Raw genomic sequence first — 16,915 nt, 5'->3', positions numbered from 1 at the left:
GTCTATTGTATACTAGCCCTTCTAACAGTTACCCCAGATTTGTATTAGTGAGTTAGAGAAGAATGCTACCACTTTTAAGCATATGTAAATCTGTGACAAAGTAGTCTCCAACTCACTCCTGGTCACTCAGAGCCTTGTCATCCTCCAGGCCACTGTGAGTGGCTCAAGAGTAAGCCCATGACTTAGACGCAGACACGCATATGGGCTTGTTTTCATTTTCCTGAAAGGTTGTAATATTTACTTGGAACCGACTGCTACCAATTCAGCACCACAAAGCGAACATTGTCTAAAGAATAATTCCAATCCAAAGCAAGTGAACTGAAAGGTGAGTCTCAAAGGCCTGGCAGACTCCGTAGGTTTAGAGGATAAGTCCTGTGTGATGGAACACCTAAAACCACCCTTATCCCCCCAAAACTATTCAGTTACGTGAACTAATACAGTCTCCTTTTATGTAACAAGGAATAAACTTCTATCACTTGTAAACAACAGAGTCTAGACTTATATACCACTGATGAATACATATAGAAATATATAATTTGAACATTGAAGACCAGGAGTGTGGAGAAGGCATTACAAAAAAATAAATTTAAGAAGAAGCCAATTTGTGCCTAGAGCTTAGGGCTCTTCATTTAATATAACAAGCACTCAAGATGTAGGTACCCAAAAAGCCTCGATTAAATTAATTGTAATTCTACAGAAAGAAACAATTTAGGCAAACCTAAGAGGATACCAAGAAATATGCACAAAGGTAAGATGTAAACCTATCCTCTTAAATATTGCTTAAATCAATGTTTAAGTATCAGTGCTACTTTCCAAATGTTGTACCTGAGAACTCTCCGTCTCTCTGTCTCTCTCTGGCTTGCCTGTCTGTATCTGTGTCTGTTTCTGTTCCTGTTTCTCTCTTTGTCTCTCTGTGTCAGTCTGTCTGTCTGTCTGCCTGCCTGCCTCCCCCCCGACGTGTGTGTGTGTGTGTGTGTGTGTGTGTGTGTGTGTGTGTCCTACCCTATTATGCTCCACTTTATTTGAGACAGGCCCTCTTACTGAAGGTAAAGCTTAAAGGTTTGGCTACACTGACTGGCCACTGAGCCCTGGAATGTGTTTCTGATATGTCCTCACAAGTTCAAGAGTGTACACTATTCTCAGGCCCAGCTTGTACACTAGTTCTGGGGATCTACACTTACAAAGCAAGCACTCTACCAAGTCAACTATCTCCCCAGTCTTGTAGTCTTTATTTTTGGCAAGACTATGGCTAAACTCTTTAATAAGTATAAAACTGGTTTTAGCTACTCTCTTTTCTAGATGGTCTTTAGGTCTTTGTGGAACACAGTTTCTTTTTCATAGTAAACATGTAACAGTACAAAGAGGTGTTTGACAGATGAAAATTGAGGTTAAGAGAATTGCCCAAGGTGCTAGGTAACTGGTCCAGCATAGAAGGGAATTTGGCTCTTTCTTTCCCCATTGTAATGAGCTCTCTGCCAGGAACGCCAGAAACAGTGAGAATCATTTACTCATAGCCTTAGGGATTCATTCATTGTTCAACAAACATTCACAGAGCCAGGCTCTGAGGATACAGAGACAAATCAGACAAAATCTCTGGCTTCAAGGTATTTCCAGTCTATTAGAGGAAAATGTCACATAAACTAATAAGCACCAAAAATGTTCAAAATGAAGCTGTAGTTCAAGCATTTGATGTTGTAGAAGCTATGAGGAGTCTACATGTGTTTGAGGGAGTGGGGTTAGAAAAAGTTATGAGATAGAGTTCTCTGAGGTTTTTTTTTTTCCTAAAGAAAGATATATGGAAACCTGTGATAAACATGAGTGGTGAGGCAAGAGAATTGGGAGTCTGAGGCCAGTTGGGCCACATAGTGAGAACTGGTCTCAAAAGATGATTAAAACAAAAAGAGTGATTGCAAATCCAGTTGTTGTACATGAAATAACTTACATGAAATTTAAAAATAAAGATAAAATTAGGACGCTCCATGGGTTAGGTTGGAATCCTGGGTTGAATCAAAATAAAGTGAGCTGAGCCCCAGAATTACCTGCTTTTTGCTTTTTGGTCTACCCAGGAGAAAGGGGTCTCAGCTATGCTCCTGTGGTCAATCCATAATGATTTCCTAGCATGAGTACTCAACTTTCTCAAGCCATTAACAGCAATAACCTGTTTATTCCTTAAACTTAAAGTTTATCATTTTTCCAATTTAACCAAGAAAAAAACAAAGCCTTCAAAATAGTATTCCCTTTTAGCACATAAGAAGATCCTTTATTGATTACTAGGGCTTGTGCTCCTCATCAGAAACTGATGACGGCACAAGAACCATTTCGAACTTCACAGACTTTGGATTCGTTACAAGGCCAGAGGGATGAGAAAGAAGAGCTAAGAGATAACAGATGGCATGCGTGAGAGTGGGTCTTCTTGAGGACAGAAACCATCATGGTCATTCAGTTTACAGGGTTTTTTTTTTTTAAATGAGGTTGTGAAAGTAATATTTGTTCAGGATAAAGTGCACTTCAAGTTTTAGATTTTGAGTTTTTTCCCTGTACCTTTTCCAATAATGCTGAGCGGCAACTCCATTTAACTCTGCATCGGCCACAATATCATGAAGGACGGAAACAGCTGATACTCCAGGGTCCTGTGTTGTAAGAGATTAGGTATTGGTAAATAAACTTTGACACAATATGTTCCCTTTGAAATTGGGTTCATTGTGTTGTTATTCCAGCCTATGTGGAAAAATAGCTATATTCCTTAGGCAGGGTATAATTTGGGGGCAGCTAATAAATTGCACACATAGTACTTTTGAACTAGAATGAGGTAAACGTTACTTTGATACTGCACGAGGAGTCAGAAACCTAAACCTATCCCCAATCCTTTGACGATCTCTGTGACTTTGGACAATCCTCTGAGCTCAAGTTTCTATTCAATGGGCATATGACTTCATAGGTTTATTTGCCTTAGATGACTTCCGGCTATCACATGGGCTAACATACTTGTAGTTTTATGGCAATAGCCATGTGATCCTTTGGATGTTTAGTTTATTTTGGGGGTGCGCTTAACAATTTGAATTTAATTCAGATAATTTTAGAATATTTTAAATATACTATCTTTCCTAGGTAAACCAGGATTTTAATTGGAAGCAATAATTAAGACACATAGATTGAGATTCTGGAAAGCTTATAGTTTCTTTCTGGGACTTCTTTTCCTCCATTTAGAATTAAAAACACTAAAGGAAAGGGAAAAACACAATATAGTTTATTAGAAACAATATCAAAACCAGGTACTATAGCATATACCAATAATTTCATAACTTGGGAAATTGAGACAGGTAGACCTCTAGGTCAGCCTAGACTATAAAGCGAAAACAGTTCCAAAAACAAAACAAAACTCTCAAGCAACAGGGGTCAGAGAGCATATCTCTCTTTTTCTTGTTTTACATGGTGCAACTCCAGCTAAAGAAAATTGAAAAGTTAGAGCAACTGTCAATCCTATAAGGGGGGCGTGATCAAATTGTTTACGCTACTTAGCATATTTAGTTCTGATGCACAGCTGTAATGTTGGGAAATAGAAGCAGAGGCAAAGGCAGGAGTATTGGTGCAAATTTAATGCTAGCCTGATCTACAGGCAATTTTTATGTCAACTAGGGCTGTATAATAAGAACTTGTTTCAAAACAAATGAAAACTGCATAATCAGTTAGAAAATTACGAATAAAACATGGATTTATAGTAAAATTATTTTGATAATTATTTAAAAATTTTAATCAAATTATCTATAGTCATACCATTGTGCCATAACTACTTTCCATGTCTTTCTTCATGTCTTCAATTAAGAAATAATAAGGGGAGTCAGTAACTGACTGTGAGATCTTATGCCAAAAGTTAGGATTACAGCAGTGAAGTTACACACACATGTATTTGTGTAAGTTTATGATATAAACCTGACTAGAATTTGGTCTGATGAGCAAATATAGTTGCAAAGCAGACTTGGAAAAGAAGTATTCTTTTGGATGCAGATCAAAATTCACTGAGTGTGGAAGAAACAAACATATTTTTTTTATTTTAACTTTTTTATTCACTTTACATTCTGATCACAACCCCCCTTCCTCTTCTCTTCTCTTTCCAAGCCTAACCTTACAAATGCCTCCTTCTATTGGCTCCTCCCCTTCTCCTCAGAAAAGGGGTGCCCCTCCTTGGGTGCCATCCCATCCTGGGGCATCTAATTTAATTAAGTCTAGGCACATCTTTCCCACTGAGGCCCAACCAGGCAGTCTAATTATAGGGGAAAGAGATTCAATGGCAGGCAACAGAGACAGAGACAGCCCCCACTCCTATTGTTAGGAGATTCACATGAAGACCAAGGTATGCATTTGCTACAAATGTGGAGGGGGGGTCCAGGTGCAGCTCCTGCATGCTCTCTGTTTGGTAGCCCAGGCTCTCGGGCCCACATGGTCTCAGGTTATTTGACTATGTGGGTCTTCTTGACTCCCTCTGATTTGCTCACTTCTACTAGTGGAGTGATTTCCTCCACTCTTCCACAGGATTTCCCAGGCTAATGTTTGGCTATGGGTCTCTGCATCTGCCTCCATCTACTGCTCGACCAAGCCTCTCAGGAGACAGATAAAGCATATATGTGGAAAGAATTATTAGCCTGTATTATGCTATTATGGTCATGCGAACAGCTGTGTGTATCCTCCTTCCTACCTAGACTCTACTGAGTTACCAAAGACAGAGCTCCAAAGTACAATCCTGTTACTACACACTTCTCAATATAGGACCTCTGAGTAAGGTAGGATTCCCTATATGATGGTCACATGTGTTTCCTAGTAATACTGAATTTTATTTTTTTAAGCAAGCAAACACATACGTGCCTGTGTCCCCTCTATAATGTACTGTTGGTGTAGGAATAAAGTAAAAAAAAAAAAGAAAGAAAAAAGAAAAAAGAAAGAAAAGAACCAAAAATGATGTTGAAAGAAAAGAAGTAGAATGACTCACAAGTCATTGACTTATAATAATTATTAAGGCCTAATTGGCTTGGAAGTACAAAAGCCCCTTGTCTAGCATTGTATTAAGTTCCTTAGTTAAATATGTCTTCTGACAGTCCTTCGCTTTGTTTTCTGCCCTCCAGATAGTTCATTTCCATTGATTACTAAGGTCACATCTGCAGTAGTCTTTTCTTGGCAATTGCTCAGCTTTGACAAGTTATTTCCTGCTGAGCATTTGTAGGGGGCCAACACTATTTGGGGCACTCTAATCATCACAAAAAATTGTAGGCAAAGCTTTTGGTTTCTTTGCCTCTTGGATCCATTCTAACCTAATTGGATTCTGGTCTGTTTGCTCCTTGTCAGTTACATATAGAAGTAATCCCTGCCCAAGATCTCTTCCAGGCAAAATCTCTTCCTCTGTCACCATCTCTGTGTTAACTCATTTTCTCTTCTTCAACTTAATTGCTGCTTCCTGAAGGTCTTCCTTAATGAGTCTGGCTGAGAAGTTAAAAGCTCTAATATGACCTTTTCTAACCCTTACTCTCATTTACTGGTCAAGGAGGAAAGTGGCTCGAGGAGCCACCATTATCACTGGCTAAGGCCTCCCTTTTGTGAAGCCTTTATAAATTGATTCACTGGGGAAACCTAGTAACTAGGAGAAAGTAGTTGGCTTTTTCAATTACATGGGACTCTGACATTGCAGGTCATAGGCAAAGGGTGTCCTCCCGACTGAGCTATATTCTCTTTTATTTGGTGTTGTCTGGCTAGTTATGATCAGAGTTCATCCCACTATAGGATGTTGCCAAAGCTAGCAAGATACAGCGCATATTCCCCTCACATTTTTACTCTAGTTTACTTCTCCAATGTTCTGGCTTCCAACATTTGTGAGTTTCCTTTTAAGATATTGCTGACTTTTTTGACGCTATGCAGAATGAAAGATTCTAATTCCTTGGGACAAGGGTAAAAGGGATATGGAAGGAATACTATCAGTCCCTGTGAAAACTCATCTGATTCTTTATTCTATTCCAACAAGTGAGTCAGCAACTTGCACGAGGCATGGGGCCAGTGAAGTGGAAAACTGGCATCCTCAGATTGCCATATTGTATGGTATGAAAGAACTCACTGTAAAAAGGAAATCCAGACAGCCTCCCCCACATGAAAAAATGATAGCTAAATGTTTGCTAGTTTTTCATGACTCATATGGATGTCTAAAGATTATATTGTAACTAGCAATGAAACTGAATTTATGGGTCCTGTCAAAAAACAGATGAAGAACTTGATTTTGAAAGTCAAGCAAAACACATGCTTACTTTAAAATGTACAAAAAATGATCAAACCAATGCACCATTATAACTTGTCAGTGTGCTTGTTGGATACTGAAGTTACTTCTGAAAGCATGTTATCTTCTATTAGATATATTTAATGCATATTTGGAGCTCATAATGTTCCAAATACTGCAAGATGTTTCTTCTACTATTACATTAGAAGGAAATCCTTCAGAGAACATAAAAAATTCATGATTGTCACAGATATTATCTCATCGCTTCTCAGCATGCTCCTCTGCTTTATTATATGTAATTTCCTTGATTTTCATTTCTTCTGATAAATGTACTCCATATTAATTTAATTTAAGTCCTAAAGATACTTTTACTAATCTACACTGTCAAAATACAAACTAAATAGCAATTTATATTTGAGACGGGAATAGTGACCAACCTAGGCAGAAGTTCTAGAAAAAAAAAAGCAACAGACTTTAAGGCACATATACTATTATAGTTATGTACAGGATTATGAAATATGGGGAGGGGTTGTTTGTCTTGCTCATAGTTACACACCTGGTACCTAGAACACATGTGATGGAGACTCAATAGATATTTATTGAGGTAATAAAATGTATTTTCTTTAGCACTATTTGTTTGATTGTGTTTTGTTTTGTTATTTGTTGTTGGTTTGTTGGTTGGTCTGTTTTCTTTTGTAAAACAAATTCTCACTGTGTATTCCAAGCTGATCTCAAAAGTGCATCCTTGTTGCCTAGGATTATAGCCATGAGTCATCATGCCTGGGTTTTCTTTTTAATAATCCTTAAGTGCACTAGAAAACATTTAGCAAAAGAAGTTAAAAGAAGATTATTTTTTCAAGGCTAACAAGAAAGCATAATAGTATAATGTAATTTGGACTTTGATGTCATGAAAGCCTCTATATTTGATGAAAAGGCATTTAACCACATTTAGTGTCTCCAAATATTCATACCAGGGGAGAAGAGTAAGGCCATAACATGTGAAAACACAGTTATGTGATATGATGTCTCTGATAGAAGATAGTCCAGGAGACACTGATCCAAATGGCTGGAAACAGTACCAAAATAAGCATTTTCAAGTGTTCTTCCTATACAGAGTCTTTTAGTTCTACAAAAAAGTTGATAAGTAGTTTCTATTTGTTCTAGTTTCATTCTGTTCCTGTGATAAAATGGACGGAGCAAAACTTGGGAAGGAAAGTGTTTATTTGGCTTTATGCTTCAGGTCACAATCCATCACTGAGGGACATCAAGGCAGGAACTTAAGCAGAAAGTTGAATCAGATCCAATGGAAGAATGCTGCTTGCTGGCTCACTTTCTGACTTGCTCATGCTTAGCTAGCTATTTTTAGAATGCTTAAGACCACCTGGTGCAGGGATGGTGCTGGCCACCATGGGTTGCACCCTCCTGTTGGAATCAATAATCAAGAGAATTCTTTGTAGACATGGCCACAGATGAAACTGATTTAGTCCATTCCTTAATTGTGACTTCTTTGGATGGCTCTTCTCTAGGATGACTCTAAACTGTGTCAAGTTGACAACCAAGGCTTACCAGGATGTTGTTGTTATTTTTGTTTTGCCAATGTAGAAATTGATATTCAGAGATGTAACCCGTGTAAAGTCATGTAGCTGTTGGTTTTCAAAAGCAAGACTTGAAAGTATTTAACAATCAGGGCATGTTTAGTTTTTAGAAAGCCATGTTCTGGGGCTTGGTGCTTACTGTACACAAGGATTTGGTTTTGATCATTAGCACCACTAAGATTTTAAAAAGAAAAGTTGTAATAAGGTTTTCTAGCATTGGCCTTAGTATTATTGATAACAAAATACAGAATTGGTCACTAGCAGTATATATTGTTACAGATCTCTAAGGCAGCTATTTAGTAAGAGTAATTGAATGTTTTGAAGTCACAACCTCCAATGCAATGGTATTTGGTAATGGGGCTTTGGTAGAGATGATGGAAGTGATGGCATAATAGTGTCAGTATTAACAGGAAGAGGAGGAGGAGGTTATTCTCCCACTGCTAAGAGTCTCAGCTAGAGTTGCCCCTTTAGACCTTCTGGGGCCTCTCCTATCCCAGATCTCTTGTACTTCCTAGAGATTGTCCCTGCCCCTCCAACCTGATCTCCCTTCTCTCTCTCAGCTCTTTCTACATATGACCCACCCTCTGCCCCGCTCTCCCCCATCCCCTTTTCCATCCAGTTCCCTCCTTCCATCCACCTCCAATATCTGTTTTGTTTCTCCTTCTCAGAAAGATTCAACCATCCTCCCTTGTGCTGTCCTTGATATTTGGCTTCTTTAGGTCTGTTGACTATAACGTGGTTATCCTGTACTTTATGTCTAATATCCACTGGGTTGTAGAGTGAATAATAAATGAATGAATAAATAAATAAGTACACACCATGCAAGTGGCCACTTCCTATAACCCGAGAGGACTCCTAGTGGAAGAATAAAAGGCAACAACCCACCCACAAAGCCTTTGACCCAAAATGTGTCTTCCCTACAAGATGTGCAGGAACAAAGACAGAGGAGAGTCTGAGGGAATGGCCAAGCAATACTGGCCTAACTTGAGACATATCCCGTAGTCAAGAACTAATCCCTGACACTATTAATGATACTCTGCAAACAGGAACCTGCCATAAATGTTCGCTGAGAGGCTCCACCCAACAGCCAATGGAAAGAGATGCAGAGACTCATACCCAAGCAGTAGATGGAGCTTGGAGAATCTTACAGAAAAGTTGTAAGAAAGATTGAAGGACCCAAAGAGGACAGGGACTCCATAGGAAGACCAATAGAGTCAAGTAACCTGGACCCTTGGGGGCTCCCAGTGACTGAATCACCAACCAGAGTGAGCATAGGCTGCACCTAGACCCCCTGCACGTATGTAGCAAATGGTCAGCTTGGTCTTCATGCTGGTCTCCCACCAAACAACTGGAGCAGGAACTATCCTGAGCCTGTTGCCTATCTGCCTGTGGATCCCAAGCCTGGAAATGGACAGGCTTGTCAGGCCTCAGTAGGAGAGGATATGCCTAGTTCAGCAGCACCTTAATGTGGAGGGTGGGAGGATAGAGGGAGTAGAGGTAGGAGGTGGGGGATGGGGTGAGGGTGAGATGAGTATGGAGGGTTGACATGGGGGGGAGTTCTCCTTCTAAGGGAAATGGGGGAAAGATTTACACGAGGGGGTACTAGGAGGAGAGGAAGGGCTGACACTGGGTTGTAAAGTGAATAAATAAATAAATTTAATAAAAATTATTTAAAAAGAGGAGGAGGAGAAGGATCAGAGGATAAAGGAAGAGAGGAAGAAGAGAATGAAGAGGAGAGGGGAGATGAGGTGAAGAGGACATCATTACTTTCTTCCCACACATGGAGTAAAAAGCCCATGTGAGAACATAATAAAAAGGTAGATATCTAAAAATTTATGGACGAAGTCCTGACCAGGAAGCAAATCACTGTACACATTGATCTATGACCTTCTAGTCCACAAGTAGCAAAACAAACAAACAAAACAAAACACACTTCTGTTGTTTAAGTTTCTCAATATACGGAATGTTTATGGTAGCATAAATTGATAAAGATGTACTCTAAACTGCGTTGATCTTTTCAAAGTAGATAGCTTACTAGTTCATAGTAAACAATGAACACTGTTTTGCCTGACTAGTTGCAGTGGCCTTCTCTGTATGTCTTTCCTCCTAAATCTGAACATGGTTTTGCTCAAGTCTCTAGTGGGAGGTTACTTGGGCATAGGGGCTTACATTCTAGTTGACAGGGGGTAAAGAATAAAGAAATATGATTCATTTTCTATTACTAGCCTGTTAGCGAAAGAATCCAATAGTCATAATCTGAGCAAGAATCTCCAAGAAGGGATTACAGACAAAGAAGAATCCCTATGTCATACATGGTGTCAAGCAGCTTTTAGAAGTGGAATGCTAACTCGGGCCATTGATTTGAGATGTCTTTTCTGATTTTGTACTGGAACTCATTTTTTCCAGGCATGGCTTTAGATGTATTCCATAAAATTTAATTTGCCATATTTCCCCTTTAGAGTTCAAAATACTTTCCAGTTTAACATTTTACTTCTTTGATCTAATAATGCATTAGTTGGAGTTATACTATTTGATGGATGTTTAGAGATCTTTTTTCTTACTGTTTTCTTATTCAATTCCATTTTTTCATACAACATAGTGTATAATTTGTACTCTTTTAAACGTAGTAAGATTTGCTCATGAACCAGAATATGTTCAACCTTGGTAAATGTTCTATATGTTACTATATGTTCTACTGTATTCTGTTCTTAGTTCATAATACTTGATGATCATGTTAGTAGTGTTCAAATTTTCTCTATATTTCTGGTTCTATGCTTATTTAATATACTGGCTACTGAAAAAGTGGTATTTAAGTTGCCAATCATACAGTTATTCATTTACCTTTTAATTCTATTGGATTTTATTTTTTCTTCATATAGGGTATGGTGTATACATGTATATAGATGAACACATTCTCTAAATAAAGATAAATTCAAGGTATGAGACTGAAATATTTTTACTGATGGGAAAACATGAGAAATCATAGATGCCATGGTTTTAGTAAAATATGAACATGTGACTGCTCTTTCTTTCAGCAAAGAGAATAGAAGGTGACACAGGACCTGGACACCAAAGAAATTCAACTGAATAGAATCTCTTGTGTCATATAGATGGATAATGTCCCATGGAATTATGTTGAACTATGGGTTTTGTAAGAAGATCCATTTAGAGAAAATGATAATACAGCCACGTGTAAAAGAAGTTATGTGGCATCTATTCCTCAACAGACACATAGCCAACCACGCTGCACCAATACACACCATTGCCCATAAGTCCAGAAACATTGGCCAGTGGAGGTTATTGCACATGCATAATGGACAAAGTGGTAGAAGAGAGCAGACAGCTAGAAAAGATCCAGGAACCTATAGAGAAATCTTTTGCAGTGTGTGACTGAATACCAAGTTATGCATGTTCAATATTTAGATGCATAATATGCATAACAGTTCTGAAGTTTCAAGTATGACCTCTGAAAGGGGTATTTTTATAAAAGCAAGTGCTTCGAACTGGTCAATGTTCAGAGAATAAGACGGTGTAGTGCCCAGCCCATAATCAAATACTTATATCTTGCCTTACCCAACAATGCTCAAGGATCATCATGGAAGAGAGGTGGAAAGATTCTTCCATTTTTCTTAGAAGGGGGAACAAAATACACAGGAGGAAATATGGAGACAAAGAGTGGAGCAGAGACTGAAGGAAAGGCCATCCAGAGACTGTCCCACATCCAGTCCCACATACAATCACCAAACCCAGACACTATTGCTGATGCCAGGAATTGCATGCTGACAGGAGCCTGACATAGTTGTCTCCTGAGAGGCTTTGTCAGAGCCTGACAAATGCAGAGGTGGATGCTTGCAGCTACCCATCAGACTGAGCACAGGGACCCCAAATGGAGGAGTTAGAGAAAGGACTGAAGGAGCTGAAGGGGTTTACAACCCCTTAGGAAGAACAACAATAGCAACCAACCAGACCCTCCAGAGCTCCCAGGGACCAAGCCACCAACTGGAGAGCTACTCCTGGCTCTAGCTGCATATGTAGCAGAGGATGGCCTTGTCAGGCATCAATGGGAGGAGAGGCCCTTGGTTCTGTGAAGGCTCGATGCCCTATGTGTGGGAATGCCAGAGTGGGGAGGCAGGAGTGAGTGGGTGGGTGGATGGGGGAACACCTTTTTAGAAGCAGGGGAAGGGGGTTTGGGCTGGGGGGTTTCTGGAGGGGAAACCGGGAAAGGGGATAGAATTTGGAATGTAAATAAAGAAAATATCCAATAAAAACTATTATAAGGGTTGAGGATTTAGCTCAGCGGTAGAGCGCTTGCCTAGCGAGCGCAAGGCCCTGGGTTCGGTCCCCAGCTCCGAAAAAAAGAAAAAAAAACAGAAAAAAAACTATTATAAAATGTTTCTAATAAAATAAGCATCACACATGAAAAAAATAAAGAGTTAGAGGTGGCAACTGACTTCAAGGCAACTGTTCTCCAGACACAGGATAGCAGCTTCACATATGAACTCAACAGTGGTTGTGATAGCGTGCACAGACCTGTGCAAGTTCAAGCTAGACAGAATCCAAGCATGGAGGGAGACCTGAAGCTCTACTGGCATTTGATAGCTGTTGGTAGATGAACAGTTTTCTTTAAGAGTATAATCCCTGGTAGATCGACCACTCTAGGCAAGGACTCACACCTAGGAATATTTGGGCAACAGGAACTGAACCCCATGGACTTAAAAAGAAGAGAAACAATCCAAAGTTGAGTGGGTACCGAGGTGAGGGTGGATCTGGAAAGATTTGGAGGACAGGGAAATGATCGAAATACATTGTATGAAATTCTCAAAGAATTAATGAAATTCTATTTTTTTGAGAAAGTAAAAACAAAGCATTATATTCAGAGAGTTTCCCTGGGTTACAAGTGTATTTTGCTAAGGGATGTTAGTAATAATAGCTGTAAAGATCACATGTCTTTGTGAAGGATCTAAAGATTGCCTCATTCAATATCAAGATCTGTGGATTTATTTTGCAAATTTTTCAAAGCAATCTGAAGCTTGCTATTTACCAAGGTGTGGAGTGAAGGTGAGACTCTCCCTCAGCCCTTATAGGGAAACACTTTTGAATTCATTTCCTTGACATGAGATTGCTTTCCCCAAAGCAATTTTGGAGGGAACATTAAGTGCTATAGAACTGGAATAGGAAAGCTGAGCCCCACAAAGTGTTTTTAATCAGAGCTGTGTGGGAGCACATTTAATCATTGTGTAATAGAAGACTTTAAAGAAATAACACTTTAAGAGACATTAGCTAAATTTAATTTAAATGGAGTCCTCTTTCTCCTTTTTGTCTTTGACTTTCCATTTTGAAAATGTTTGGTCATTAAACATAATATTTCTGTTTGGTAGTTATTCTGCAGCTCAATGCTACCACCCTGTCCCCCCCACCCCACCCCAAGCAGCCTCGTTACTTTTAACTATATGTGGAAATTCACATGATTTGGGTTTTGTCCTTGCAAGTTATAATAGTTGTCGCTGACAGTTCCCTTTTCATTTGAAAAAAAGGCAGAATGGTGCTATGTATTTTCAGTCATATACTCTCTGGTATCAAATGTCACAGCATAGTTGCATGAAGGTTTATTTGTATTATAACAGCATTTCCTTTAGAGCTCAAGGGAACTCTATCTCTAAAATCACTTGTCTGTAAGAACTTCAGGCAGAATAACTTGACCTTTTTAAAAGTAAACTTTCTAACTCAGCATCTCCCTCTGGATCCAGCTTCAGATGATGGTAGTATGTGTGTAGGTGTGTATGTGTGCATGTGACTCAAGCTTTTATATTAATAGGGATTCTGATTCTTCAAAGTGATACACCAAGTCTCTAATTTCCCAGAGCGAGTTTTTGCTGCCTGTGATGAGTAAACTACAAATAGTTGTTAATATTGAGATCATAGTGTGTATTCTTCCAGCCCATTTTCTTCTTCCCATTTCAGGTTAATCAGTTGTTTTGAATACCTTCCCAGAGAAGATTTTAGAGCTTATTTGTGGAAACAACTAGGGTGAGTAAGTGCTTTACTTTTTTACTGTTATCATAAAAATACATTGGACTGGACAATTCACAGCGAAAAGAAAGTTGTTTTGTCATAGTTTTGGAGATTGAGCAATCCAGTATGAAGATGTGGCATTTGGTGAGGGTCTTTTTGCTGCGGCATAGCCTTAGAGATTGTATCAAATGATGAAAGGGACTGGATAAGCTCAAGTCTCTGTTCCTCTTCCTCTAAGGCCATTCTTGTAATGGGGACCCAACTCTATGACATCTCAGCCCAATTACTTCCCAGTGGCCCACCTGCTAGTGACTCCAATAGTTAAAACTGCTGATTAATTTACTAGTGCAAGAACTTTGAGGAGCTCATTCAAACCACAGCACCAGCTGTCCTACTTTACTTAGTATTTTAGTGTAGGGAATAGTTATAACACACAGAACTCTTGGTGATAAAATCAGAAAATTCCCTGGCAAGCCTGGACGAGTTGATCACCTTAAGCAGAAGTCACATGCAATACCTCTTATCCTGATTTTTTTTCCTAAACTATGAAACAACTGAAAACAAGTATTCTTAAAGGCAAAAGGAGAAAGGAGTGTTATGGTTACATATATTTGTTTGGGTATGAAACACATACAAAAAAAATCACAAATCCCATATTTACAGCTTCATTATCTTTGTTCAAGTGATAACATACATGTAAAACATATCTGGGTCAAGAAAGAGAATGTTTCCAGAATCTCAGAAGTATACTTTGCATGTGATTTTCAGGCTCTGCCCTCTTGAATAACCATTATACTGACTTAGAATACTTCAGATTAGCATGGCTTATATGAAACCATACAATTAATACTCTTATTTCTAGTTTCTTTCTTTTAATATCATTTTTTATAAAAATCCATCTGTGTTGTTGTTGTCATTTAGTTTGTTCATTCATGTTGCTATATAATATCTCATTGTATAACTATACCACAATTTATTTATCCATTCTATTTCTGATGGACATTTGGATTGTTTCCACTTTGAGGCTATTGTGAACTGTCCTACTGAATATGCATATGCTATGAATAATTTTTGATGATAAGGAGAGAGGGGGTGGGTATTTGGCAGAGACTAAAGGACACAGAAATACTCAAGGGAGTCAGCACAAAGTATATATAGGAATAATAAACCCCAGTTATGAATAGCTTCACCTCTGAATTCTGTGACACAGGCAAAGGATGAAAGCAAAGAATTGTTGTACATCAAAGAAAATGCATATTTTAACAATAAACCAATCAGCCACAGATAACTGAATGCTAAGGATTACAGTCACTCAAATAGTGAGGCTTAGGGCACAGACTTCCAGATTGCCAAATCTTCCCAAGGCTCTAGTATCAACTACAAGTTCAATATTTTTCACCAACCCACCCTTGGGTTCTGTAATTGACTAATTAAAAAGAGTCACAGAAGTCACTGAAATAGATCATACTCTGCCTCATTTGTTATAAGAAATGGACATAATATAACCAAACAAAGAAGACAGTGGGTGCATGTGCAAAATACTTCAAACATGAAGTTCCCATAGTTGTCAGCACATATTGATGTCAAACAACATCCACAGAGTACTGCCAATAATATTACGGGCCAATTGTCAGCTCAGGACTTTTATTTGAATTTTGGTGACCAAAATTTCTATTGAGATTTTATTGTCTAAGCATGATTTGGTAACATTGAATGAAAACTCTAGAACTCACACCATATCACATGGTTGGTCATTTCTGTTTGTGTGCCCCCCCCCCCCATTGAAAGACTGTCTAATGTGGTATTCCACATCCTGACCTTATCACCTTAGCATAGGTTATCAGTTAAAGCCCATATGACCCATTATGGGTTGCAAACACACTTCCATCACTCCTGAAATCCAAATATTTAGTTTACCTGTAGGAGTCAGGACAAAGACAGACTACTCCTTAGGAGAAATCTAATTCTTAACTAAACAGGGCCCTTTCCCCCTGTTCTGACAAGGTACCTGGACCCTCATATAACCTTAAAAGGGGATTTATTGCAATTATGATTGAGATTATCTGTTCAGTGGCTATGGAGACTCAAACCTGGATTAAAAATGATTTGTGGAACATAATGCCTGAATCTGTGAAGCAGCAGGACAATATTTTACAATATAAATCGGTGTGATTTTATTGGTAATGACTCTTTTTTTTTTTACCCCACAGCTCTTTTCTTACTAAAATGAACAGGAATATAGATAATAATCATTTTATATTACGGATAGGGTTCTGATGCCTTTTGCAAAAATATTGTTTATGGACAAAAATGTTTTCTTTGTGTGTGGGGGCTTCAAGAGCCCCTCAGTGATTTGTATATCAAAAATCAAGGCCCTGAAGAGCTCTAGGAGAGGACCAGACCAATCCATACTGACTGAAGTTATGCAAACTCTCCCCAGGTCTAGCAAAGAAAAGAGTCAGAAGGGAAAGTAAAATATAGAAATGTATTCCTGAGGTGGATTTCTATTCGTCAAACATATTCTCACTAACCCTGTATAGGCAAAGAGAATGAAAGGGAAAAGGCATAGCTGAGAGTGTTTATATAGTAGAGACTCTCAATACCACATCTTTTGACCTTTAAGTTTCATCATTTCAGCGTGTTCTCTCCACTGACCTATACCTTCATCTATGAATCTTAAGGTTTTGCCACCTCCCCACCACCATAAATAATTCTGTGTGATGCAGAGGTCAGAAGTGCCAGGAATCAGATCTGAGAACAGCCTTCATATAATTATAAAGGATTATAAATATACTTCCTATTAGAAATGATATGGCTTCATTAGAACTCTATGTCCTTACACCTTTTATAGGTTAATTCTGAGATACATGTTTTATGCTTTTCTTCCAGAGATGCCCCTTGGTGTTAAGCTCCAAATATCCATGTAATGAGTAGCTAAATAATGCACATCATCTGATTTACTGAAGAGTAGGTAGGGTGATATGCAGAGAGTTTATACAGCTTTAATTCATGATAATTAAACTTGCATCACAGTCACCAAACACACGTCCTCATA

The 16,915-nt window shown here is 38.6% G+C and overlaps 1 long non-coding RNA gene across 2 annotated transcripts in view; it reads left to right on the top strand.

Moving 5' to 3' along the window:
• The window catches only part of Xdh-ps1 (xanthine dehydrogenase, pseudogene 1), a 100,572-nt gene that overhangs the window by 8,739 nt on the left and 74,918 nt on the right, over window positions 1-16,915 (top strand). For both annotated transcript variants that reach the window (XR_010061419.1, XR_010061418.1), the window contains exon 3: window positions 13,810-13,875. This is a non-coding gene — a long non-coding RNA (xanthine dehydrogenase, pseudogene 1). The remainder of the gene's footprint in view (window positions 1-13,809; window positions 13,876-16,915) is intronic.

The sequence above is a fragment of the Rattus norvegicus genome, chromosome X (assembly GCF_036323735.1).
Source record: "Rattus norvegicus strain BN/NHsdMcwi chromosome X, GRCr8, whole genome shotgun sequence".
Taxonomy (NCBI): Eukaryota; Metazoa; Chordata; class Mammalia; order Rodentia; family Muridae; genus Rattus; species Rattus norvegicus.
Note: the sequence above shows the minus strand (reverse complement) of the source record. Positions and strands in the feature narration are given on the sequence as shown.